General features: G+C 42.3%; 1 long non-coding RNA gene across 1 annotated transcript; it reads right to left on the reverse strand.

Annotated features, from left to right (window-relative positions):
- Positions 1-8,396: 8,396 nt before the first annotated feature.
- LOC139747306 (uncharacterized) lies at positions 8,397-27,233 on the reverse strand. Its single transcript, XR_011712371.1, has 3 exons — positions 26,491-27,233; positions 18,407-18,530; positions 8,397-8,650 (listed from the first exon to the last, which is right to left on the reverse strand). It is a non-coding gene; the product is annotated as an uncharacterized lncRNA (long non-coding RNA).
- Between the last annotated feature and the right edge of the window lie 238 nt (positions 27,234-27,471).

Raw genomic sequence — 27,471 nt, forward strand, 5'->3', positions numbered from 1 at the left:
GACTCTGCTGTGGAATTAATACGAAAAATTCTGACAAAAATTCACTGTACATTATCTAAGTTAATTTTTTTCACACGAATACATTTCATTTCCTTCTTGATTAATACCAAACACGTTCCACACGCCAGGTGTTACACGTCAGGTGTTACACAGACCTCAGATTGCGGTATGGCTATGGTTATGGCGAGGGTGGGTGATGCTGTTACTATAGGTAGGTGGTTATGGTGACGTGGGTGTGAGTGGCGATACTTGTTGTTGTGGCGGTGGCATGGTGCCGGTCGTGGTAAAGGTGGTGTTGGCAGTTCGTCTGTGACTGTTAGTGTTGGAGGTGGTGGTAACAGCTTTGTTGTGGCTGTTGTTGGTGATGGAATTACAACCGCTGCTTTCATGTTCCTCTTGTTATCTGTTATGATGGTAATGGCGGACTTGCTGTTACATGTGGTGGCGATACTAGTGGCGGCAGTGGTGAAAACGGCGTTGCAGGTGGTGACGTCAGATGGCGATAGATGCACATCTGATACAACTATGAGGTAGAGTTAGGAAAGGTATTTCCAGGGATATTTAGGTTGGAATGGTGGTGATGGGGATGGAAGTGGTGGCTAACGGTAGAGGTAGCGTAAGCACTGGCAGCAGCAGCGCTGGGACGACAACGACGACGACTATGGAGGAGGAGGGAACGATGCTGACGATGGAGTCCTCCAAGCGATGCCCAGGGGAGGACTAACGTACCGGAAAACATTACGGTAATACGGCTTTCCCCTACTCTTGAGATGGTCTTACCGTCGACGAACGTTAATGCTGACACCCACCACCTGCCCACGTAAAAAGGAAGACGCAAATAATAAATTAAGAACAAAAGTAAAATCCTCAAGAAATATGTGTATTTGAAAATAAAATATAACGTCACGACGTGGACAACAGGACCATTGCTTTACTTACATGTCTTCTTAGATTTACGTGCCCTTCATCATAGCTGAACTGTTGAGTGACAAAGATGACCGAGACCTCAAACCAAATCTGTGAGGTGGCCAGTGTGCGGGACTGTAATGGGATGAAACGAAAGGCAAAATAAAGAGCTGTGAAAGCACTATAACTGATAGGCTACGGGGAGATGAAAGAAGACTTCAGAAGTCGGTGATCAAACCGTGAGGTGGAAGTAAAACCACAGGAGTTGAATAAGATATAAACAAGGAGCAAATTACCCACATGTGAGGAAGCATTAAGCTGCGACCTGAAGAGCTACAGATATATAAGGCAAGCAATATATTTGGGGCTCTGGGGAGCTATAAGGTGGCAGATCTGGAGCCAAGGATCAGCCTCTAAGAATAACGTATCCCGAGACTTTAGAATAAAGACATTACCAACACGATGTACATGAACATGAACGCCAGCAGTCCCAAGCTGGAACATCGCTGATGTCGCTAGATGTAAAATTCACCAGCGCTCTCTCGCTAAGCTCTCCCGGGCAGGGGCTTAAAGCCGTCGAAATATAAAACTTTTCATGATTTCTCTCACAGTCCCTCAGGAAGGCTTGGCGCCTCCCTCTCGTACTACAAGATCTTTAAATGGTCTCGTATTATTTCAGTGGGCATTATCTATTTCTATGGAACGCGCGCACCAATAAATATCGCTCAGACAAATATACACATACAAAGACGAATACACACACACACACACACACACACACACACACACATGGACTATGTAAAGCAAGGCAGAAATAGCATAAATCGATGAAAGGAGAAATTACCAGTGAACGCCAAGACCTCGAGACAACAACAAGACACAGGAAATATCAAAACCATGTCTTCCTGACGATCATGAAGACGTAACATTTATGGTGGATGTGTCATTAGGCGCTGGTCAGCAAAGACGGTTTGTAACAGACAGGAAAGGGATGACCGACACGCCTCGAGAGCACCGAAGAGAAATGAAATCATCGCATGTTACACGCAAGACTGTTACATTTTTTACTCCAACCTCAAGACAGGATTTGTAGGAAGATTTCACACCCCGTCCTCTTACAACTTCATGACCCCAAAAATTCTATACATATTTTACAAATGACTAGGAAATCGCCAGACAAAAAAAAAAAAAAAGAATTCAAAGACAGCTACGGAACAAGCCTCAGTTTGTACTGTTCATGTTTTAAAAATTTCTTTTCATACCCTGGAATAGTTACTAAAAACGGAGGATCAGTTTATTCTCCCGACTTCATGGTTAATATCAGAGCAGTCCAGATTAACTTAATACGTGACTTATCTTAATAACGGTTTATTTAACAGCTTGAAAACCTTAATAACAAGGTGGTATATTCTTTACTGAGATAGTGAATATCTAATAAGGTTTTCTTAACGTCTCAGCTTCGTCAGAGCCCGGGTTTACCATCATCATTACCATAATATATATATATATATATATATATATATATATATATATATATATATATATATATATATATATATATACATATGTATATATATATATATATATATATATATATATATATATATATATATATATATATATATATACAAACATAAAGCGAGAGAAAAATTGTAGAATTTAATCAGCTCTACTCCTGTTTGTAGACTTGACTCTTTAAAAGACGAAAGATTATAGAATAAAGGAATAACGAAAAGAGGAAGAGAGTATCACCGCTTAGCTATTCGAGAAAAGAGGGAGGTACCATTACGTTCAAGCCTCAAGTAGCCAATCTCCTCAAAGACACTGTGGGAAGCTGCTGCCAAATGAGGTGGGAGTGTGTTGGAAATGATCGTGACGGTCAGGAACTCAAGTTGGAAGCATGATTTTCTGTTCCAGATCGTTAAGGAGGGAAAAAGAAAAAGCCTCGGCTTCGCCAGTATCATCCCAGATAAAGCCTAACTAATCTTTGCAGTGCATTTAGAATCTCCTGCACTGACGACTTCAACGCATGGATTTCACGTGAAAACAACAATGCTTCGTGGTGGGGAGTCAAATAGTCGAAGAGTTGTACATAGTTGGTCGAATTTTGGTTGCTCTGTTTATGGGGAAGGGGGTAGGGGTAGGAGGCTCACGATCCAAGAGGCACATCAGTGGAAGTTTTGTACTACTGTGGAAGCAAACACCATCCTTGGAAAGTCATGGTAGGGATTAAAGTCAGAAATGTGATGGGGTAAAGCAGAAGTAGCCTTGGATGCGCGAGTTTGAGAGAGGATATGACATAAGATGGTTTTCTACAGAGCGAAGTTTAGATGTGAGGATGCACATGTTACAATAATAAAGAGAAAGAGCCAGGTCTGGTAGATGTGCCCAGAAGAGATGTAGGTTCCTGTCACTTGATGTTAGTCGAAGGGGATCTGGAAACCATCCAGCCCACTTCGGCCGATGGCACCGGAGGATCTGGTTGAAAATGTGTTGGGATCTTTACGGAAATGGAAGAAAAAACCTAGAGTGGGAAATAAAGGGCTGTGTTCGAGACTGAGAGGGCGCGACTTAGTGGGAAGAATACAACCCATGTGTAAGTGAGGGGAAGAAATAAAAGTGACCTGGGCCAGGGTGGAAGGTTACGTAACTGCATCACTAAACTTTCCGACACCCAAGTGGTAGTCCGTCCCTGGACGGTGGATGCCAGTAACCTAACTGCAACTTGAACATCATTAACATTTTTGAACATGACAGTAAGGCTTTCCTGCATATCGGCGTGGACTATGCCGTAAAAAATCATATCAATGTTTCATTTTGCAAATAGGCAGGCATGTACGCTAATGGAAATACAAATAATGCAGTCTTTCTCAGCGGAAACATTATCCCGCGTGATGATTATGGTGTTGGGATATTCAGAGCGGGAGCGACGCCAGTACTCAGCCCGTCAGGGTAGAGATGCGTAATGATGATGCGAGGGTATAATTACATTGGCTGAGTCCTATGGCTATACTTCGGATTTGGTAACCCTTCATGAGGGGAAACCTCCGACTTGGACGATTCTGTCCACCACATCTTGGTACCACCACCTTGTGCACCATAGTCTTCAGGCCAACTTCTCTAACATCAACCATTTTACTCCAACACTACAAAACTGTATTGCTTAAACCTGCATCATCATCATCATCAACGTCATCATCATCAGCCACGACTAACTTTATCACCGTCATTGCACTTTTTTTTTCTTTTTTAGCACACCTACACATCCACTACCCTTTCTACCATCATTTCACAACACTTTGCATCTCTACCAGTATCATGACGCTATTACCATCATCTACACCAACACAAAATTCTCTTACCATCATCATCATCCTTTTTACCGCCAACAACCGAACACGGAGCTTAGACAAAGCCAGGGAACGGACTGGGTAGCGCCTGATAAATATCGGAAAAATATAAATTGGGAATCGCATTAACTCTACGCTTACTCACAAAATGGCCTTGCGATAAGTGGGCGGGTTGTAAGCATGCTCTGGCCACACATCAAGACTAAGATACAGGAATCTTTTTTCTGTATCATGTTGGTCGGCAGCACTCAGCAACACCTAGAATACTGTTTACAGAAACGTCAAGATACCTGCTAAAATGTGCTTCCTCTTTTCAAAGAGGTTATGTACACGATGAATCAGATGAAATAAAAGCACGAACCGAGAACAATCAGAAAGAGTTATCAGATGGGACGATGAATGCTGAACCATAATAATAGCCTTTCAAACATTGAACCTATATTCACTATTGAAAAAAAAAAAGATTCCTGTGTTTGAGGGAACACTGATAAAAAAATCAAATGGACAGAAATTTGAGATTCAAAGAAACCAACTTATGTTGATAAGCTATAAACAATATTCTTCTCATGACCGTGTCTAATAATATCGATATGTGCAAGTAAGTGTTCACGAGTCCTTAAGAAGTTGTGGCCCAGAATACTTAGATGATGAATTAGGATGCATCCGGTGTTCACAAAAACAAATTATTTACAGATAAATGCCTGGTGAACGCAAACTTAAAGTAATTGTTAAAGAACAAACAGGTAAGAAGATAATTCCAACGCTATCATTCCACCATTCACCCTAAGTATAGATGTTAAGAGCTCTAAACCTTAATGCTGTTTTCAAGTATGATATAGCCATCTGACGTACTCTTATAAAGGACTACCGTTGTTTACATAATACTGGAGGTGCATACAGCAATGATAGCGCCTCTTTGGCTCTCTTCGTCTTTACAGCAGATTAGTACGTTTCCACAATAGGTTTGTTCAATTACAGTCACATAGATAATTCGATAATAACAAATTATCTACAGTTGCAAAGTCTGCCATGACAGTAACCCCGTTTTCATCTAGTCCTTTCGGAGATGTTTAGTTCGTTTAAAGAGTAGTTTAGTTCATGAATGGAATTCTAATTTGTTTTTGCAGTAGCCTAGTCTGTTCATGCAGTATCCTAGCGCACTACTCAAACCCGAACACTTTCGCAGTGGTTTCCAAATCTAATCTTTTCTTGGCTGGTTTAAGTAACAGGTTAGTCTCCACAGTCGATCAGTTTCCTTTCAATTACCTTAATTAACATCAACAAAAGCCCATATTACTAGAAGCTAGGTGAGGCTCCAATGCTATTCACAAACGCTTACAGCCTTTCCGTGATACCTTACTATCTACTTTCTAATCTCCATTCACAGCTAATTTGTTTTCACATTTTCTTAATCCATTTCCATACTGCTATTCAACAAAGTATGATATACAAACTAGGCACATGCAACAGAATTCAGGAAAACGATTGCAAACATTTTTCCTAACTTACAACTGACATGATTGCTGTACCATGAACTGAAAGTAAGTGCCGGTTAAAGGAATCCAAATATCTTACGGTTTGTGGTGATCCTTACGCTATACTACACACTTTAGGAGTTCGTAAAATTTGATGAATCACCAATTAACTCCCTTAATACTCAATGCCAGTCATGTAAGATCTGCCAGGCAGTCCGTACTTTATTACTTGTATAAGTTTACACAGTACATTCACATAATTCCAGACCCGAAGCCAAGACTTACAAGAGAGTTGTTGTACCTGTAACAGCAGACATTTTTCTATATGAAGACCTAGTTGTTTAGGTAGGTCTGAGTGATGTAGGCAGTTTGTATGTTTATCGACTGTTGAATTTGCAATTCTCACTTTAACTTACCGCAGTTTAACCTTAGTAGGTTTACTTAGTGTTTGAGTTCTTGTAGTGAAACAGATTCTCTTGGAAACATAGAGGACGGAAAAAGACAAACTGTGAACGAAGACATTTGACAGCTGGGACGAGAAATGCGATACAATCTTTCCCAGGTATTAGTAATGCGCTAGAATAACTACTCGTCAATTTCAAGCGAATGCCTACATGCACGGATGGAAACTGGGTATATGCCATGTATCTAGTTCCTGAACCGCAATTCTACATGGTTATGTTCAGTGCTACTTAGCACGGGGATCGAATTGTAGTTTAAGCTTCATCACCCGTGTCATTTCTGAGATCGGTGCTTCTTTTCTCTTTCACATCTAATCACATCATCTCTTTTTCCCTTTGGAATATATCCAGTTCCTAAAGCTCATTTCCATCGCTGCCTGTATTCATTACACACAATTTTCCCATTACGATTCATTACCAATCATGACATTTTTGCCAGTTTAAACTTCGCTGCCAGGATAAGCTTGTATATTAGTCATTATTCACTTATGTCACCTACTGCACCTCTCATTTTACCCCCAAGTACTTACCATTTACTTGTCTACAGTCAAACAGCTCTCCTCGAAGCACTGAAGAAAATAAACTTATAATATTATCGCTAAACCAGTAACACGGACGACACTTGCAAGAGAAACACGCGGAGTAATACATTGGGTCGTCATGGGCATTTATACGACCGCCATAAAAACTAGTTTTTAGCAATTTCTGTAATTTCGGGCACTAACACTAACATTACACTAACTCTCTTATTATTTCTGCAGGATTGAAAAGTCTGGAGGCGGATACCCCTCCCATATTATCACATTTTCTCGCCCTGGTAAAAAGAAAAAAAAAATAAAGTGAAGGGTTGAAGACGACTTTTGCCGTAATAGACTTCGAGGTCCCAGAAACAAATGCAAGCTATTCCTTATCATGATTATTTTACTGCAATCATCAAAATTCTTTTAGTGATTATATTTCCGTTACGATGATTAATTTCGTAACCATCATCATTACTGTGCTGTTATAGGCTCTATGATCGTGCGGATTCTATGTTGATACAGCCCCTATGTTAGTTAAGAGAGACCTTGTGTTGATACAGATCCCATGTTAATACACAACTCAAGCTGGTGTAGTAGACCTCCTGTTATCAGAGACCCCATGTTGGTGCAGGTCCCGTGCTGATGCAGACCCTGTGATAATGCAAACCCTATGATGCTGCAAATTCAAAGTTTAATGCAGATGCCATGATGGTGTAGATCCAATGTAATAAAAACCTAATGTAGGCTGATATCCCATGTCGACGCAGACCCCATATTGATGGATACCCCATGTTGGTGCAGACCCTATGTTGATGGAGGTGGCGCAAACTCTATATTAATGCAAATCATTGTTGACGCAGATCCTGCGTTGATGCAAACTCTATATTGTGTCGATATGTTGATACAGATTCTCTGTTGATGCAGATCCTGCATTGTTGGTGCAGACTCCATATTATTGCACATCCCATGTTGCTGTGGACTGGATACGTGTTTCGCAACCCATATACATGAATTTTGATGCTTTGTTTGTTATTGCAAACTCAATACGTCTTTCCTCTCCTATCTTAAAAAAAAGAAAAAAAACATTCGAGGATCGGGTTCCTGGAAATACGTGTATCGTTTTTAGCAGATTTCAAAGAATATAAGATGAACTTTTTACCTCTTCCTTACTCTCTTCTTTAAAGACTGAGCTGCAGCTTGTCAAACTTTCCAGTACTTTTTCAGTCCGTGATTTTTATTTTTCTTTGCTATAATGACTGATACCGGCTAATCCAATTATACAATACCAAAGTTCATGTAATTTTCAAGGATTTCTTTATCAGGCTGCAGATATTCAGCAAGTGGTATGTACTAGAAAAAAATTAGAAACTGTGATGCACTGTACATCCTGGGTATTACGGAGTATGGTTCCTGGCTAGTGGTCAGTCCTTTTTTTGGGTAACATTGTACTGACTTGGTATCCTTATCTTCCTGTATTAGTACATCGGTATTTCACGTATTCTTTTTCAGACTAATCAGAAACTTTTATTCGGGGGGGAGGGGGGAATATAATGATTTTAGTGGCGAGGGAATGTCGGCGCAACGAGTGTGCTGTAATGCCTACTAGAGTGGTCACACGAGAGATTATTCTTCATTAAAGGCTTTTTATTCAAATTGTGAAAGAGGATTACCTGGGAGGATTTATTCTGTCACACACTTCGCCTCTTTATTTCACAACCCGTGCATTAGTTGGGACGGAAATTATTCATTTCAGTTCAAAGAACTAGGCATCATTAAACAGATACAGTCTGAGAGAAAAATACCAAGGAACAACAATTCCATTAAAAGTAAACAAGAGAAAATCCGCTCAGGCAGCCGTCATCACAGATGTACACAGAGGCGGCCCGCGGAATAGGATTGGGGCCGTCGGGAGCCGCTCATCTGACGCACTCTGCACGCTACAACACCAGGGGAACAGGCTTAATGATTAATGTAAATGTAAACTATATATATATATATATATATATATATATATATATATATATATATATATATATATATAAAATATCGGACTTCGTCTGCATAGGCTACACCGTGACTGAAGTGACCTTTGGGGAGGCTGTGTCATCAATGGGCGAGAAGTAATAACCTCGTCCGTCATTTCTCGAGTAGTGACTCGAGCTCAGCCTTGACACTACGGGCCTCGTAAACGGGGCCTGTGTATAATATATATATATATATATATATATATATATATATATATAATGGTTTGGGCACCCAACGGTGAACGACAAAAGCTTTTTTTCACAATACAAATAAAAGTTTTATATCAATTCAAAAGGGTCTGTAATAACCTTTAAGGCCAAGCTCTCGTAACCATGCATCCTTACTAAGATCCTAAGGTATTACTTTCATTACATTCTAAGGCTGTAAGGATGACAATGTTGAACGAGTGCAGATGAGCTAAGTGTAATCTATATGGACTTTGAAAAGCGTCCTTTTAATGAGTTTAAAACCCTGCCCAGATTCTACACTTACCTGCAACCAAAGTTTGGGGCCTCTTGCAGATACGGTTCGGTTCGAAAGACAGATAGATCGACAGATAGATAGATAGACAGACAGATAGATAGATCTTTGGGCATATGTGTGTCTTTCTACCTGTCCAAATGTCAATGTGTGAGCATCCGTTGTGTAAACTATAGAGCAACTGAATGCTACCCTGCCAGTGTACCTGCTGGTGTGGACATAACCCACGCTAAAGAGGCTCACGCCAGCTGGTGTGGATGTCAGAGCTGCCGCCACAGCGTTGGTGTGGAGGTTACACACGTCTACTGCCGAAGTGACTGCGACGCCGGTGGATGTGGAGATTCCGGGTTACCGTCACACTGACGGTGAGGAGAGGCGAGGACGTCTGTCGCTATGGCAACCTGCCCCACCATCGAGGGGGATTATCCCGCCACTTGGTAAAGGACAACCCACATAATTAGTAAGAATACATGACAAAACATTCCCAGAAATAATAAAGAGGGTATCCAGTGGGGACATTTATCATATTATAGGGTTGAATGACTCTGGGTCAGTGGGTGTTTAGTGGATGATATTAATTGTATATCTTTATCTATAGCTACCCCAGGACCTGTTCCGCAAAATATGGCTGCGCTACTTCCAGTAGCACAGTAGCAGGGACATGTGGACTCCTTTGGAGTGAGAATTTCTTGGACGAGACTTTACTCCCAATGATACAAAAGCGACTTTTCACTTGTGGTGTCATCTCAAGCAGGAAACCAGCATACTGGTGGATAATTTTATATCATATTACATCATATATATATATATATATATATATATATATATATATATATATATATATATATATATATATATATATAAGGCCTTTTTATACAATTCCCCCCCCAAAAAAAGATCTAATTAGGAATTACGTTTCAAGGTTAATTCAGATTGCTCGATATAATCATGTAATCCGACAAATTCGATTATTTGACACTGATGTCATGACCATGTGGTTTGGACATTACTCTCGTGCTGATGAACTGGGGAGAACTAATTCAACCAGTGCAACTAATTCAAGTTCAGTGGACCGAATTCAACTAACGAGCCTCAGTCAACCAGCGCAGCTCATACGACCGGTTCACCTAGTTCAACCAGTGTCCCTCATTCAACCAGTGCAGGCACATACTTCAGCCATTGCACCTAATTCACTTATTCACCTATTACAACCAGTACACCTAATTCATCTGTTTATCTAATACAACCGGTGCACCCAATTCACATGTTCACCCATTACAACCAGTACACCTAATTCACCTGCTTATCTAATACAACCAGTGCACCCAATTCACTTGTCCACCCATTACAACCACTACACCTATTACAAATGTCATCTAACACAACCAGTGCACTTAACTCATTTGTTCACCTGTTACAACCACCGCACCAAATACAACTCTTCACCTGGTACAACCAAAACACCCAATTCATTTCAGGTGCAAAATTATTCCTAATGCTACGTTGTTCCCAGATGGATTTTCTTCTTCTTTTTCCGTCGTCAGATTTCCTTAAAAAAAAAAAAAGAAGCTTTCTCTGAGAGATTTTGTATGACGTCACTCTGGCCGCATGATCAATTCTGGCGCGAAATCTTACAGTCTGGGATCCAATTTCGCTAAAAGACTCTTGGTCACGAACCAATCTAGATCATGAGACGATCCTGTAGTCACTTTGTGCGCTTGAAAGTTTAAAGGATCACACTTTGACAAGGTTGTAGAGACATGAAGGCTGCTCTAACTACAGCACTCATTTAACTCGTAACCCCCTCACAAATTTCAAATCACAGACACCACCCCCGTCTCATTAGCGGGCACACTGGAAATCAATTGACAGCGAAGAGAAGGTCAAAGGTACGTTAAGAGCCGGGATGTGTGTTTGTGTAGGTGTTCCCTAGTTATAACTATAACGATTACCATCACCCCTATCAACCGCCCACAGGCTGCTTGGTCATGATAGTGATAAACATGATACTCCCGACCAGAGGGGAAATATGAGTCAGGAATAATGCTACGGGCTCACCAGGTTGACGTGGCCGTTGGAGGAGGAAAGTCTGGCCGCTTCCCACAGCCTGTGCAGGCAGGAACCAGACGGTCGGTGGAAAGACTTTAGATTTACGTCATCGTGGGAAGGAATAACATTAGATTTACGTCATCGTGGGAGGGAATAACATTAGATTTACGTCATCGTGGGAAGGAATAACATTAGATTTACGTCATCGTGGGAGGGAATAACATTAGATTTATGTCATCGTGGGAAGGGATAACATTAGATTTACGTCATCGTGGGAAGGAATAACATTAGATTTACGTCAGACGCTAAAAACAAGTTTATCTACGTACTGTTCCCGGACACTATACATTCATAAAATCAAACTGCATATGTCAATAAATGGCAAAGTCTTAAGATCCTGATAATGGCCACCTCCTTCAGTACCACGATTCTAAGCCTGACGACAACATCCCTTGTGTATCCCTACTTCACAACTTGAGTACAACGACTTAATAATACCTTGAGAACGACGAACTTATAATCCTCTTACTCAACGGTTTGTGTCGATCTCTACTGAATGCGTTCAATCGTCGTACTCCGGGTACTAAGTCGTCAAACCCAGAGCGTTAATTCAATATACTTAAAAAAAAAAAAAAAGGATTCACGCGCCATATCTAAGGGATTAAAAAGTGGCCATGTGACTGTTAGAGTGGGCGGTGGTGTGGGTGTGGTCGTGAGACTCGGGTGGCGGGTGTGTGTGGTGTGGTGATACAGGTGTGGTGGCTGAGGAGGCAGGTGTGACACAGACTGTCTGTGTGAGAGGCAGTATATAAGTGTCTGGTGGTGTCATAAGCAGCATCTAGTCTACCCATCATTAGAAAATGAAGACAGACGATGACATCCTTCATCCTGGCAGGTAGGCTATCTAGGTATGGTGGCACGTTTGAGCCGTATCGTGCGTGCAAGCGCCCTGTCGTGCATGCAGGATATGCCACGGACCGAGCGCAAGACTACCACGTAACTGTACTAGGATCACAAGAAGTTATATTGGTAGTCCTTCCCTACAGTCGTCTGTATCTAAGGAAATTCCTGGATCCAGAGCTACATCCTGTAATCTGTTGATCTTAGCGTTTTCCCCATATACATGTTGACACGTTTCACTGTCACTTTACTGTTTCTAGTTGACCTTAACTGTAATCTTCTACTCACTTCAAAGGAGATGCAGACAGGCGGCTTTGCCCACCTCAGCTTACTGATAACCAGGAGAGAGGCATAGCCTAGTGTGGCTGCTGTTTCATCCCTTGACCTTATGCGTAGCCTAAAGGTCGTGCCGTCGTGCCTAATGGGGCTGTTTGTCCATAACAACCGAATGGTCTTACTGGAATAAAAATAACTTTCCTAAAAAGAAAGAATCTAAAAAAAATAATAAATTCAATTGCGATATTTCGCTTCTTAGTTCCGTACAAAGACTTGCTACCAACTCTTCTAAAACTAACAAATATAAGAATGTGATATATGAAGTCATTGGTATAACAGAGAATTATAATGAATGCAATGAAAAACCTAATGATACACAGTATTGTATTTCAAAATCGTATGACTGAAACTGAAATATGGATTATAAACAAGCGTTAATAACAACTATGGTAATGCGGGAGCTGTAAATTTATGTATCCATTAAATGATGCAATGCATAGTTAAAGTTTAGTTTATTATTCATACAACGATTTACATTTCGCACGCAATATGGTTTGACCAATATTTGGTGATTCAGTAAACCAAGCAAACAGATATAAAACGTGTTTTGTGTGTGTGAGGAAATTAAAATCTATGAGCAGTCAGTGTGAAAGGTGTGAGAGAACAGTTCGTGTGTGGGAGGTCAGCGTGTGAGTGTTGTGTTGATCGTCACTACGTGCGATATGGGAGAAAGTCATTGCGTGGTGTATGAAGAGATTCAGGTTTAGGGTCTTGATAGTAATCAGTGCGTGGGGGGGTGTGCCACCATCAGAGGTGAGGGTGTGTTGGGTATAGAGTGCGTCAGTGTGAGGGATGGTGTGAGGAGAGCCAATGTTCAGGTTCTCTCCCATCCCATCCTCTCTTACTTCCACCCTCCCCTCCTTATCATCACCTCGACGTACCTCCTCCTCCTCCTCCTCCCCCTACCCTGTGTGCCACGTACACCCTCCATCCTCCTACACCCTGTGTATGGCCGCGGCCAGAGCTCTGTCAATGGTCTCAACACCTGCACCTTGTGCTTTTCGTGGCGCTTCGCCTCCTGACCTGCCTCATGCTGGCATGCTCACCACCCACCTGGCCTGACACCTGCCCACCACCCAGCTCGACTAACACCAGCCTTAATTACTCTAAACGCACCTGAGTCCGTCAGCTGCCCTTATAGTACAGTCTCCGTCATAGTATCTCACTGTCTCATCATTCCACGAACACAGCATCTCCCTTCTGTCACAGTATCTCACTGTCAGGTACTCACTTGTTTACTCCAGTTCAAGCTCTTCTTCCCAAGTGTTTGGAATGTCCTAAGGAAAGGAATATCTCATTAAGGGGGCATTGAATAGCGCTTGTTCAATACACAATTCTTTCTCACACTCGTCTACACAAACAACACTCTCACATGATCTCCCTCCGTCTCGTTCTGCGCATGGTCAACCCTCTCCCTCCTCCTCCCTCCCAGTATACACTGCCCGTCATGCCACTTCAAGGGACGTCCGATACGAATGGCAAAAGCCCATTTGGACAATAACTTGGCGTTTTATCTCCTTATTATCATAAAGAGCTACAGCAGCCGGCCTGACCCGCCAGAAAAACGCCATTTTTCCTTATTTAACGAAATAAGTGCGCAGTTAAACTCTATTTTCTCTCCTGGCGTCGTAAAACACGGAGAACAACTGAGGCACTTTCGCTGACCTGCTGTTCATGTGTGTGTGTGTGTGTGTGTGTGTGTGTGTGTGTGGGAAAGACAGAGAGAAGGAGAGAGAGTCAAATAAGAAAAATTTTACACAGCGACAGATAGAATAACATACAGACTAGTGGACGACAAAGGAAAATAAGACTGGTAAGAGTCACATTTCAATACGAACCAATAAAATGAAAAGAGTACATTGTGCCAACATGTGCGAATCACAAAATGTACAGAGACGCAGCATAGGAAAGAGGGTGAGGGGTAAGCAGCACAAGAGGCAGGATAAGCTGAGGATGACTGGATAAAAAGGACAGGATAGCAGGTGATAAAAATGGTCGGTAATAAATATGCAGGTCTGATGATGGCTCTCGCTTGCGTAAAGAAAATCTTCGGAAAGCATTCGTGAATTCGAGTCTCAAAGCGCTTTTATTTATTTTCCTTTTGAGTGGCGACAAGTGGCAGCTCTGGCGTCTTCAATGTGAAAGAAGATACGAGGCTGAAGGGAGATGAAGGACGGAGCAGCGAATGCCCCACAAGGATCTCCTTCCTGGAGGAATAAGAGGCATTACTTTTCATGCCGTTGAGGTTTGAGAGCAGTAATGAGAGTCTATTTATTCCGGGACAAAAAGGAGAGTTTGACGATATCTATTCCGGCACATTTAAACGTCAACGGTGGACATTTCAGCAAGGATGCATCGTCCTTATCCACTGTGCTACATGGAGCGTTAGCCACATTGAAATGGTGACCACATTCGTGCTAGGCGTTGACCGCTTTCATACCAAGGGAACATAAAGTGTCGTCGATAAAGCTATCTCTGGGACATGAGACACTGACGATCTATCATCTCTGGCACATGAGGGCTGGACGACATGTCGCTGAGACATGAGGCGTCTCTTATGTCTCCCTCCGAAAACAAAACAAAAACAAAAAAATCGGCGAACTATCAATGGTCTCGATCGTCAACGTATCATCAAGGGCAGTCACTCCAGTACGATGGTGGTCGACAATGTCAGGGAGGGTCACCGATACCTAGTCCAGGCCAAAAACCGACAATACTTAGTTTAGCATACAAAATGTAAGCTAAAGTCTCAGTGGGACGTGAGGCGTTTATGCTACGTGGAGGTGGGGTCACTGGTGGCTCACTATTCCTAGGCTACTGCCAGCGACCTAGTAACATTGGCCCAACCGCCAGGTGACGCATCCATAGCCAAGTGTCAAGGATTGTGAGACACACAATACGAGGGGGTCCAGGGAGACGTAACGAGATGAACAAGGACCGACATTTTGGCAGGCGCTCCCCTGCCGTGTGCTGGGAAATAGCATGTTATACACTATTAGAGACGGTGACTTTCTCCATGCTACACAGAGTTGTCCTTGTGAGACTCCTGCCTTTTTATAGCCTGTAGGCCATCACCAGTGGGAAGTCTGCCTCGAGAACGGCAGGTGGCAGCGAGTTAACGCGAAACAAAAGTTGAAAAGAGGCCATCATTAGACAAGGACCCGCGCCAGCCAAATATAACAACGCGGAGTGGCGTTTGAGTCAATGACTTAGGAAAAGTTTTAGTAAACTTCTCATAATTAGCATAAAGCAAGAAAGGTAAAGGAAGCGCGTCAAATGACAAGGAAAAAGATGATGATATTGGGTTCAAATGTATTTGTGGTTAGTATTTTTTCGACCCTATCTCCAAAGGTCCTAGGTTCGAATCCTGGCTGTTGCACGATACTAATATATATATATATATATATATATATATATATATATATATATATATATATATATATATATATATATGTGTGTGTGTGTGTGTGTGTGTGTGTGTGTGTGTGTGTGTGTATACTTCTTCCATTCTTTCAATGTAGTTTCTATAGCACACGAGCAGTTGATGTCACCATCCTATTACTCTTAATCGTCAGACACTTGGCAACGAACGAACATAATATGAGCTATACCATGAACGTTTTATTATGGTTCTACCTATGGGAATTCGTATCAGAGAAGAAAGTTACTGTAAGTTGGCAGACAGACTAGCCAAGTTATAGATTCTCATGCTATACTTATCAAACCTTTACTGAATCATTCCCAATTACTGTCCGAACATTTGGCCCACAGAATCAGCCTGGGCTATGTGTTGGGAGGCGGGACACGTGATGGCCGCCGTAATGACATTACCCCGCTCGTTGGTGACACAGGCCGCTCTCCCGCCGCTAACATCATCCACTTCACTGTATTACATACTCTTTATATCGGTACCTACCGAGTGGATAGAAGTACACATGTACCGTGGGTGTAAAGGAAGAATGCATATCTATTGAGACCTCATGTGTTCCTATGCCGCCAACACTTAACGTAGCTTTCGTTCTACTTGGGGAATAGAGTTGGTTAAGACGAGCTAGATAAGGGAGGTAAGGTGGAAAAACATACAATATTTCAAGTGGAAAGATGTCTGGCATAGTAGGTCTATTGAGGTATGTGAGGAGTGGTTTGTTGGATATGTATTTTTTGTGCATTTTCGTATACCCTACGCAGTGTGTGTGTGTGTGTGTGTGTGTGTTATGTCGATGCTAAGCTGTTAGGCAAAGACCATAATGAAAGGATAAGCCTCTCAGCACCGTGGAGAAGTCAGTCAGCCGGAACATGAAAACACGACGATTGAAGTCTTTGCCAATGGTGACCCACCATTTACCTAAACAGGACGCTCAATCTACCGGTGAAATCATTCAAGCATGCTGATGGTCACCTAAAAGTAGTTCAGCAACGGATGAACCTGATCAGCTGCATTCGGAATATCGTCATGAATAAACCAATCAACACCAGAATAATCCAGAAATTGAATCATTGAGATACAGCGACAGTGTCCAATTCATGGCGTCTTCCTTGGGAAGACTAGCATCAAACATTAAGACGCGCGGGTGAAAAGCAGCAAAAACAGTCAAGATAAATGAACAACTGGTCTTGAGCCATGCGTATCACTACGACTACGACTGAAAGCATTACAAAAAAAAAAAGATCACAAAACTTATCATGTTTGTTGTATACCAAGGGGATAACGATCCTACATTAAATACATTAAAAAATCACTGGCTATTACTGACTTCAAAGCGTCGTGCTCGCTCTAACGAGCCGCGCGAGCTAGGCGTGCGTTATAAGAATCATAGCTGATCATAAATATATGACATTTTTCATTCCATTCATCAACAGGAAGCTGCTTAATATTTTCAGTACAATCGTCAACAGGGAGTAGGGTACTAGAGAAATGTCCTTCACACTCTACAGAACCAAACGTATGAATATTTCTAAGACGACGTCACAAAGTATCGCCATTAGAGTGCAAAATACTAGATCAGACACTGTGGTCGTTGCCCCCAGCGATAGAGCTGTTAAGTCGCTCCCGCCCACCACTAGAGCTAGCTGACCATCGCGTCGTCCCACTGCCACAGCGACTGTGAGCCAAACTCTCCTCTCCCTGTCACGACCGCGGTGTTGGTACTTCATTACAACACGCATGGGAGGTGCTGGACCAGACGGGGTAACAGACGACCTGATGGTCAATGAGGATATTGTCTACTGAAGGACAATAATATCATTCACGTTTCCCAAACGTATAAATTACTCACACATACAAGATAGTATGGCAGATGGCACTTTCACACCTACTTCTCCTTCCCTTAGGCAACAAGAATCCACAGGTAAAAGCGATGAAGGGGAGCTATACTGCTAGGAAATGTTACAGGAAAGCCTGGACCAGAAGCTATTTGTAATGTAATGCTGTAAAAGTTAACTCGGGGGAAAATGGCTGAAATATGAAATGGAAAAACTGGAACTCGTTTTACGATTACAAAATAGAAATGGCTACATTTATTTCTTAAAAAAAAAAAAGCATACTTAGCGAAAATTTATATTCTTAAGTAATTGTGTAGCCATTATAGATACATTCATAGTGCTCGCAGTGATAATTTTTGGAGGTAGTTTACGTAAATGTTTAGCAACTCATCGTATGAACATACGTTCACCCACGTTGATACTACATCTCCTCCCCTTTTAATATCATGTGAGAGAAAAAGTAAAGAGAGAGAGAGAGAGAGAGAGAGAGAGAGAGAGAGAGAGAGAGAGAGAGAGAGAGAGAGAGAGAGAGAGAGAGTGGAGCGTTGCAGAGGCTTTGTCTTTACTGTAGCAGCGAATTATCTATTATGTACCAGTGTAACTGATATGGTGTCGGCAAGACATGACACGCGTGTACTCACCAGACTTGAGTGTATGGAGTTGTACAAATATAGGTGAGCGCGGGGTCAGCTGCTGAGGTGGGCTGAGGGCATCATGCATTCTGTACAAGGACTGCACATTATAGGCTTGGGCCAATATCCAAACCTATGGGCAAATGAGCAGCACATAAATAAAGGCGGGCAGAGGGAACCCCATGTACTCAGCACAGACAAACACCCAAGTTACAAATTTTGACCAATACCCGCACATACGGACAATAAGGTAGTACATAAGGTGAGTTGCAGGGGTGCACAATGGGGCCACATGCATAAACAGATGGGGACAGCAACACGAGTGTAATAATTCCTCCCATCGTAATGTACAAACAACAAATCACGTACATATTACAGGTCATTACAAAGGCAAGGACAGCCAGGCATCCTTTGGCTAACGTAATCACGTCGAGGGAGGAGGAGGTTAAAAAGGACAACAATATGATGTAAGGCCTGAGTGAGGAGTGTTACTAGCCCGGCCCCAACCGGCGCAAGTCTCGGAGCCGAGCTAGGCTTTAGAAATATCTTGGGAGAAGATGATATGAAACGGTGAAAGCGCGCCACTACTGAGAAATACCTGAATAGGAAGAGCGATTCCTCTTTCAGCATGAGAAGCATCGTAAATTCTTAATTATGCAGGTAAACAGGAACGGCAGAAAATTGTTGGGGGAAAACCCCTAAACAGAAAACTTTGAGGATTGGAGAGATATTTGTTGGGGGAGATGGCCGACAGTTGAGAGATGGTTAGGTGGCCAGATGTCTCAGAATGTTTCCTTCCATCTGGCACAAGTGTGTTGGATGAGGAAGCTCATTTCTCAAAGTTGTGCTGCAGTTGAAGAGCCCAAGTTGGGGAAGTTGTTTAGCAGCAGAAGAAAAATATGTTCCGGAGGTTGTTTAGAAGCAAGGGGAAACTAAGTTTGAGAAGGATGATCAGTGGCTGAAGAACCTAAGTTAGAGAAGTTGGTCAGCCACTAAGGAATAATCTAATTAGCAGAAGTTGTTTGGCAGATAAGAAACCATAGGTAAGTAGTTGTATAGAGGAGGGGAAGGAGAGGGGGGGGGACTCAAATCGGGGAAGTTTCCATCTCTGTAGACCGGGTAACGAAGCATGGTAGTTTGTCATGCCTCAGAGAGGCGAGTACTGGGCAACATCCATCCATCCGGGAGAAGGAGAGAACCAGACAACGACCATGCACCTGAGAGAGAGAGAGAGAGAGAGAGAGAGAGAGAGAGAGAGAGAGAGAGAGAGAGAGAGAGAGAGAGAGAGGAAGGGGAGGGGGGGTGGCAGCCACACTGTACCGCCTCGTCGCTCCCCTCCGTCCGACGGGTTACGCAAGGCAGCGATGGAACTAAAAACATGACGCAGAGTCTTTACCAACGACTGGGGGTCCTAACGTTCCACCAGGAGGTTACTGAGGTGCGCCTTACGAAAAAAGACATTTTAGAAACGTGGGAAGTAATCATGTTTACCACGTTGTGTAAACGATACTGTGCCAAGAGTAAGCGATATTTGTGCTAAGTGTACGCGCAAAGTGATTGTAGTACCTGTCTATGTGACAATTGTGTCAAGGGTATGTTACACCTGACCCATGTGTACGTGATAACCTCATGTGTATAAGTGTGCCATATGAATGTGATAAACATACGAAGCGCATGTGATAACTTAGCTATTCCTAAAACAGATAGCTAAATGGAGTAGTGATTAGGTACAAGTCGCTTTTTACGTGTTCCTCGAGCCATTTATTAAGGTATTAGTTAGTAATGTCTGGGGCATGGAGAGCATGGCCCTGAGTATGTTTACATGCACCTGCAAACCAGTACTTGCTCACTACGCACACGACTCGCACTGTATACACGGGGGTTGATATACACCGGCTGACGCCGAGCACCTGAGCTGTAGTGGCTGAAGTTCATCGGCTGACGCAAAAGAGCTGACTTCCAGTGGCTGAACTACACTTACAAGCACAGTTTACTTTGCCCTACTACTAATTGCAAGTGTCTATACACTGCGTCGCTCTAATATCAATACGTCTTATCCCGTCGACTCTTCTTGCTCCATATCCCAAGAATTCTATAACCAGTAACTTATTTGTCGATCACTGTGACGGTCCGCGCCCAAGGTGAGCTCAACAATCCCGTCATCCAATAATATGTCTTTGTGTTGAATACGTGGAAGCCCAGAGCCAACCTCTACAACTTGCCTTACGTAGTACTGCTCCGCTGTCCACTGACCCAACCTGTGATGTTCATCTACGTACAGGATACATGAAGCCCTCACCCTCCCTCTCTAACACATACATGTTAACTCTACCGTCCTGTGACATAGGTAATGACGAGACCAATGAGCGTGGTCAAAGAGCCATAGATGGGTGTGGAGGCCGGGTTGACGATCCACAACTTGGCCGGGACAAGGAGCTACTGGGGTAGAGGGGAGACCACCTTGGGCTACTAAAAGGGGTATAGGGTCGCTTAGACTCCGGAGAGAAGGGAGTAAAGGGTACGGTTAGAGAGCTGTGGTGCCTGGGGATGAGGGGAGGGGTAGATAACCCTACCCGCAGCAGGCGAGGCAGACGCGGCCGCCCCTCAGGGAACACACTGTATCACGTCATTAGTACGAGTTTTCCAACAATGATTAGCGACGCATCCAGGACGTCATCCCTGGGTACCGCAAGTGATATATGAGCTGCCACACGGATCCGGGAAGAAGGTGATACTTCGCATAATTTATTACACAGGGAATACTAATGTTCCCAGGAGGACACACACACACACACACACACACACACACACACACACACCTGCCACATCACAACGTTATCTTTCCAAGAGCACATACACCGACCTCACTATGACGTGAGGGCAATAACCAGTGCGACCCCCGCCCCAGGGTCAAAGCACCGTCTGCAGTAAGCCATTAAACGATGTGTCTGACGCTCAGATTTCGCATAAAAATACGTGAGAGGATCTCATATCTAATGTCTCGAGACATATTACCTTACATGATGAATCACTCGACGAGGTTTGAAATATACCATCCAGTTGTCGAAGCAGCACACTGTATTATTCACTATACGAGGGCGGAGGACAAGCACAGAGCAACAAGGGTGGGCTGAGGCTTGAGAAACACGCGTTAGGAAAATACCTTCGACTTATACGCCAGAAAGACCCATCACCCCACCATGATGAACAATGAGATAAAATCTAAATTCTGCCATGACAGTGATTTTTAATTCATTGATGTAATAACAGAGCACAGCAGAGCACAGGCTCTGTCACAACATCTGGACAAGTACCACTAATGTCCCACTCTGGGCTCTGTAGTATAACCAGATCATGTACCAATAATGTCCCACGCTGGTCTCTGTGATATAATCAGCCACAGTGTAGCCACCCAACCTGCCACAGTGTGGACACCCACCAGCCACAGTGTGGCCACTCCAACATCCGTTGTGGCCACCGCACCAGCCACAGTATGGCCACAGCGCCAGCCACCGTGTAGCCAAGCAGTCTCAGGCTCACCAGAAGAAGCATCCCAATATCTGAGGTTCATCTCGACAGGTAATGCAGCGGAATCAAACTTTTCTATCTGATGTCGTTCCAGTTATGACTGTAATAATGTGACGGGGGAGATGGGTGAGGGTAGTGAGTGTGGTAGTGTGCAGTGGGGCGTGTGGTAGTGTGTGGTGGGGCGTGTAGTAGTGTGGTGGGGCGTATGGTAGTGTGTGGAAGTATTTGGTGAGGCGTGTAGTAGCTTGGTGGGCCGTGTGGTAGTGTGTGGAAGTATTTGGTGGGGCGTGTGGCTATGTGTGGTGGTGTTTGTAGTAGTGTGTGGTCAAGTGTGCAATGAAATGTGGTTGTCTGTGGTGGAGTGTGATAGTGCGTGGTGGATGCGCGGTAGTGTGTGGTGGTGTAAAGCGGGTCTGCGGTAAAGCCTGCGGTGGAGTGTGTGGTAGTGTGGTGGTGTAAAGGGGGTGAGCTGTAAAGCGTGTGGTGGAGTGTGTGGTAATATATGTATGTTGGAGCGTATGGTAACGCGTGGTGGGTGTGCGGCAGCTTATGGTGGATGTGCAGTAGTGTGTGGTGGGGTGTCTTGTAGTGTGTGGTGGGGTGTCTTATGGCGTGTGCTGGGAAAAGTGGTGATTTGCATGGTGACGTGTGGTAAAGTATAAATGTGGTGGTGATATGGTGATGCGTGTAGTGAAACAGAGCAGCATGTATGGTGGGATGCCTGGTAACAGTGTGACGGTGTGGCAGAGCGTGCTACGGAGTGTGTGATGTGCTTGTTGGTAAGTGTAGCTAGGCAGAGGTGAACGGTACTGTGGTGTAATGTAGGACAGGGTGTGTGTGTGTGTGTGTGTGTGTTGTGTGTGTGTGTTGTGTGTGTGTGTGTGTGTGTGTGTGTGTGTGTGTGTGTAAGGGAAAGGTACCGTGTGATGTAGTGTGATACGGTGAGTCTGGCGTAGTGAGGCGATGACGAGTCTGGCATAATGTGTGGTGGCGTGGTAGACTGTGGTGCATGAGAAAAATGAATAACTTTATGAGTAGTGTGTCGTTAGGCTTGAGTGGGGAGTGAGATATTCAGACATGGAATAGAGGAAATACTAGGAGGGATGAAGTGAACAGCTCATACCAAGAGGGACTCCCAGCCATTAAGAACAACGCCGAATCACTGAGAGAGGCAATGTCCCACCAGGACAGAGAAGGGGTTAATAACAGTTACGGAAAATATAATGACATCAGGTGTGTGTCACTTGGTGAAGCTCCAAGCCATCAATGGGACCTCTAAACCATTACTGAGCCTCCGCGAGGAACTATGGACCACCAAGCGGGCATTCGAGTCGATAGGAAAAATTCTAAGCAAACAGGTAATGCTCAGAATGCACCTAAGGTTTGTAAATAAAAACGGTCATATTGTTTCCAGAAACAAGTGCCCATCGCATACCCGAGACGATATAAGTATCTTGAAAGTATGAAAGACAATGAGCAGAATTGTTTCTGTGGGCTTCATGTCTATAGGAATACTGAAGAGACACACACTACCATGAGGTTTATCTCTACCTAACCCACCTGTCTCACCTTCACTTCTTGTCAATGGCTCTTACCGTTTCTGTCTCATCTTTTACTCCCTCAACTTTTTAGTAGTTCACTTTTCCACCCCTCACAAGGTGTTTGTACCCCTCATCACTTTTGCATGCCACTCCCTGTTCCTCTTGTTTCTAACTTTCACCTGTAATTTTTTACACATCTAACCGTCTTTATCTTTCATTCGGTTTACTTCTCACCATTTTTTTATCGTCTTACCTTATTCATAATCTGACATTGTCTATTTCTTACACTCTTACTATCGCCACTATCCTCACCTTCTCGTCTCGGTTTCTATTACTTAACACTTATCCATTTGTTACCTTTTCTTTTAACAGCCCTCATCTCCAACCCTCGTATGCTCCGTCTCACACTGTCCACCGTCCAAGTTTGTATGTCTCATCTCTGTGCCATACACCACCTCTGTCTTATACTTTATCTCCACCTCCCACCACCTCTTCCTCCTCGACTCCCATTTACTGCATTACATTCCATTTGATATCTGTCTCAGCAACCCACCTTTGTCTCTGTCCACCGTGAACAATGAACTGATTACATGTTAACCATCTGCTCCTGACACACAATGTACACCATACGTAAAAGTTCGTCACTCATTTACCTTTCCGACGAAGAATCAGGTTCCATAACTTCCATCTACCCTGCAGCTCAAGCTTCGCATTCTCCCTTGACTTCCTCACCATATATTCTTTTGGCTTCATCTTCGTATAATCTGCTGTCTTCCCTAGAATGCACTAAACTGGCTGCTCCATTTTGAAATAGTCCTTTGGTTTCTATAACTTCATCTTCATACACTCAAACAGCTTCCCAGCTTCATACATTCCAATAGCTTCCTAGCTTCATGCACTTCAATAGCTTCCAAGCCTCATATATTTCAGTACCTTCCTAGCTTCATAAACTCAATACATCCTCGTTTCATATATCCCAATAGCTTCATCTATATATACTCCGAAAGTTTTCCCGGCACTCCAGTAGCTTGCCAGCATTCTTTCGTCCTAATATTTCAAGAAAACAACTGTTCAGATATCTAGGCAAGGGTGAGTTCAAAAGTGTGAGTGAATGGTGGGGTCTTGTTACCGCGTGGCGGGTGTGGTGTCTGGAGCCAAGAGGTGAGTGGAGTGATACCAAATGGCAAGTAAGGGGGTGTGTATGCTTTAATACTTGTGTGCAAAAGTTATGAAAAGGACATAGACACAAAAGGGGAAAAACAGATAAATATGAACGAAAAAAAATTACATGACGTTCATATCTATCAGGATCTATGAAGACCCTTTCGAATTAAAAGTATTTTATGATTTCGTTACCTCCCAGGAAACATGTTTCATAATCCAACGACAATTTTATTTCCACGAAAAAAAAAATGAGAAGGGCTCTCAAACAGAATGAAAACATTATAAATGGCTCGGGTACAAAAATAACCTTGCTTGGAAAAACGTTGGTGGGAAGGGATGAATCTTCAAGTGATTTTTTTTTTCAGTTGTTGGCTGACACAGCTGTATATGCAAAACATCTAGCATGGAGCGTATGGTCTATGTTATTTGTACAATATAGTGAAATGTAAATGACACGTAGACACATAAGGAGACACATGGTTACTTAAGGATGAACAAAAAAAGCACAATCAAGATATGTAATACATATAAAAAATATGTAAAAATGATTGACGGACTGGTAGGTAAACACCCATAATCACCTAAGAACTTATTTTCAGATGTGATATTGGTCATACATGATGCACAGTAAAGTAGTAAAGTACATGAATCAGATAAATGACTTATAAACAGAAAGAAATATAGATCAATTAGCCAACAAGAATGTACATACTATTCATTCCTATCATGATTTATTAGACACTTTCGAAATAAAAGTTTTAAAATTCTAAATCGTTCCAGTAAACACACATTCTCTTACAACAATCTTGGTAGTTCGAGGTGGGCAGTGCCCTGAAGCGGTGAAAAAGGATACAAGGATAATAATCAGGTTAGGTTAGGCAAGGTTCTAAGCAGCTCTAACACAAAAAAATAAACTGGTTCACCTTTAATGAAGTTATTAGGTCAGGTTAAGGAGTGGTATGTAGGTCAGGTTAGGGAGTGGTTCTAGCCTAAAATAATAATATGTCATCTATTGCAAACTTAGTAAGTCAGGTTAGTGTTGGTTCTAAATTTATCTGAACAATGTTGATTCATTAGTTTAATCTGAGGAAATACTAGTCATAAATAATCTCTACATATTAACTCTTTAAATATTCATAAGCTAGATCAAAATTGGTTCTAATTTAACCTAAAGGCTAAGTCAGGTTTTTAATCTCATCTAGGGGTTTGGTTAGATTTTAAATTGGTTCTAATCTAACCTAATTTTAATCTCACCTGAAGGTTAGGTTATGATAGGTTCTCATCTAAATATTTTGGCAATCTATCCAGTTTACCCGGTAAGGTCTAGATGGATTCTAATCTTACAAATTTACAAAATCTTGTATTCTTTCACAAAATTATATCATTTGGCGACAAAAATAATGAAAGCTGCCTCATTTTCAAATAATAAGAATTTTAATTGTTTATTAAGTACTTTGATATAGATTTATACCTAAGTACTTTGATATAGATTTATACCATCTTCATTGCCCTGCCCTTTGTTGGTTTGGGAGTGCTGGATGCCGTGTTAAAATCACTAAGATGGTGAAATCAAATCTAATAAAATCACTTCTTGCAACAAAGACTAGAGAAAAATACTAAATTGCCCTGAAATTACAACTTTGCTTTCCCATTACAAAACAAAGACAGTCCTGTGTATTCTTCCTACGTTCTTCCACACTGCCATATGTATTAAAGGCATTTCAAGGTTTACATACCAAGATGCATCTCTTGGGGGGGGCCAAAGGAATTTCAAATGACTGTCATTAGTTTGTTCACACAAAATACATCCATGGAGACCATTACATTTGCAGTCACAAAACATAAACATTGCATACATACCTTTGCTTGGTGGCGCCAGTAATCATCGCCTCATTAATCTTTATATCCTTATGTTATTCTGATGTCACAAAGTTTTGAATTCGAATTAAGCATTCTCCAGTCTGGTTCCCTAGTGTTCTATTTTTGCCTTTGTGGAACTCCATGTATCGACCCCGTGCAGCCGTCGTTGGCAAAATATCAACCATGTCTTTGAGCGGCTGAGCAAATGGGTACCCCTGTTTTTTAGGAATTGTTATCTTACAGATCGTCGACACCGTTCTGTCAAATACTCTTTTGCTTACCTCTACATTACTGGGTTTATCGATTTTTATTCTACAAAAAAGCCTTAGTAAACTTCGAAATTTATACATATATCAATGGTGAATAGCAGAGAGCTCAAACATCGTTCACCAGGATTGAAGGGAGCTAACACATGTCGCCATCAAAGGAAGAAGTTAGGTTAAACCTGACCAGACAATGAACCCAACATAGTACCTATCCCCAAACCCTACCTAATGTAAAATGAAGCAAAAGTTATTGGACTGTTTAAATACACAAAAATAATATGTAGGCCTCCAAAATACAGATATGCATTAACTGAAGTCGGTTTTCAGAAATGTTAGAGGCCATTTCCTTTTATGCTGTTTGACATTGACAATGTTAACAGGAACATGCTTTATACTTTAAATTCATGATCCAATGCAACATATACAGTTTTCTGGGTCAAGTAGCATTTCAAACTTTTTTTCTTGCATATATATATATATATATATATATATATATATATATATATATATATATATATATATATATATATATATATATATGCAAATTTTCCAAAAGGAACAGAGAAGGGGGCCAGGTGAGGATATTCCCTAAAAGGCCCAGTCCTCTGTTCTTAACGCTACCTCGCTAATGCGGGAAATGGCGAATAGTATGAAGGAAGGATGGATATATATATATATATATATATATATATATATATATATATATATATATATA

This window comes from Panulirus ornatus, chromosome 68 (genome assembly GCF_036320965.1).
Source record: "Panulirus ornatus isolate Po-2019 chromosome 68, ASM3632096v1, whole genome shotgun sequence".
Lineage (NCBI taxonomy): Eukaryota > Metazoa > Arthropoda > Malacostraca > Decapoda > Palinuridae > Panulirus > Panulirus ornatus.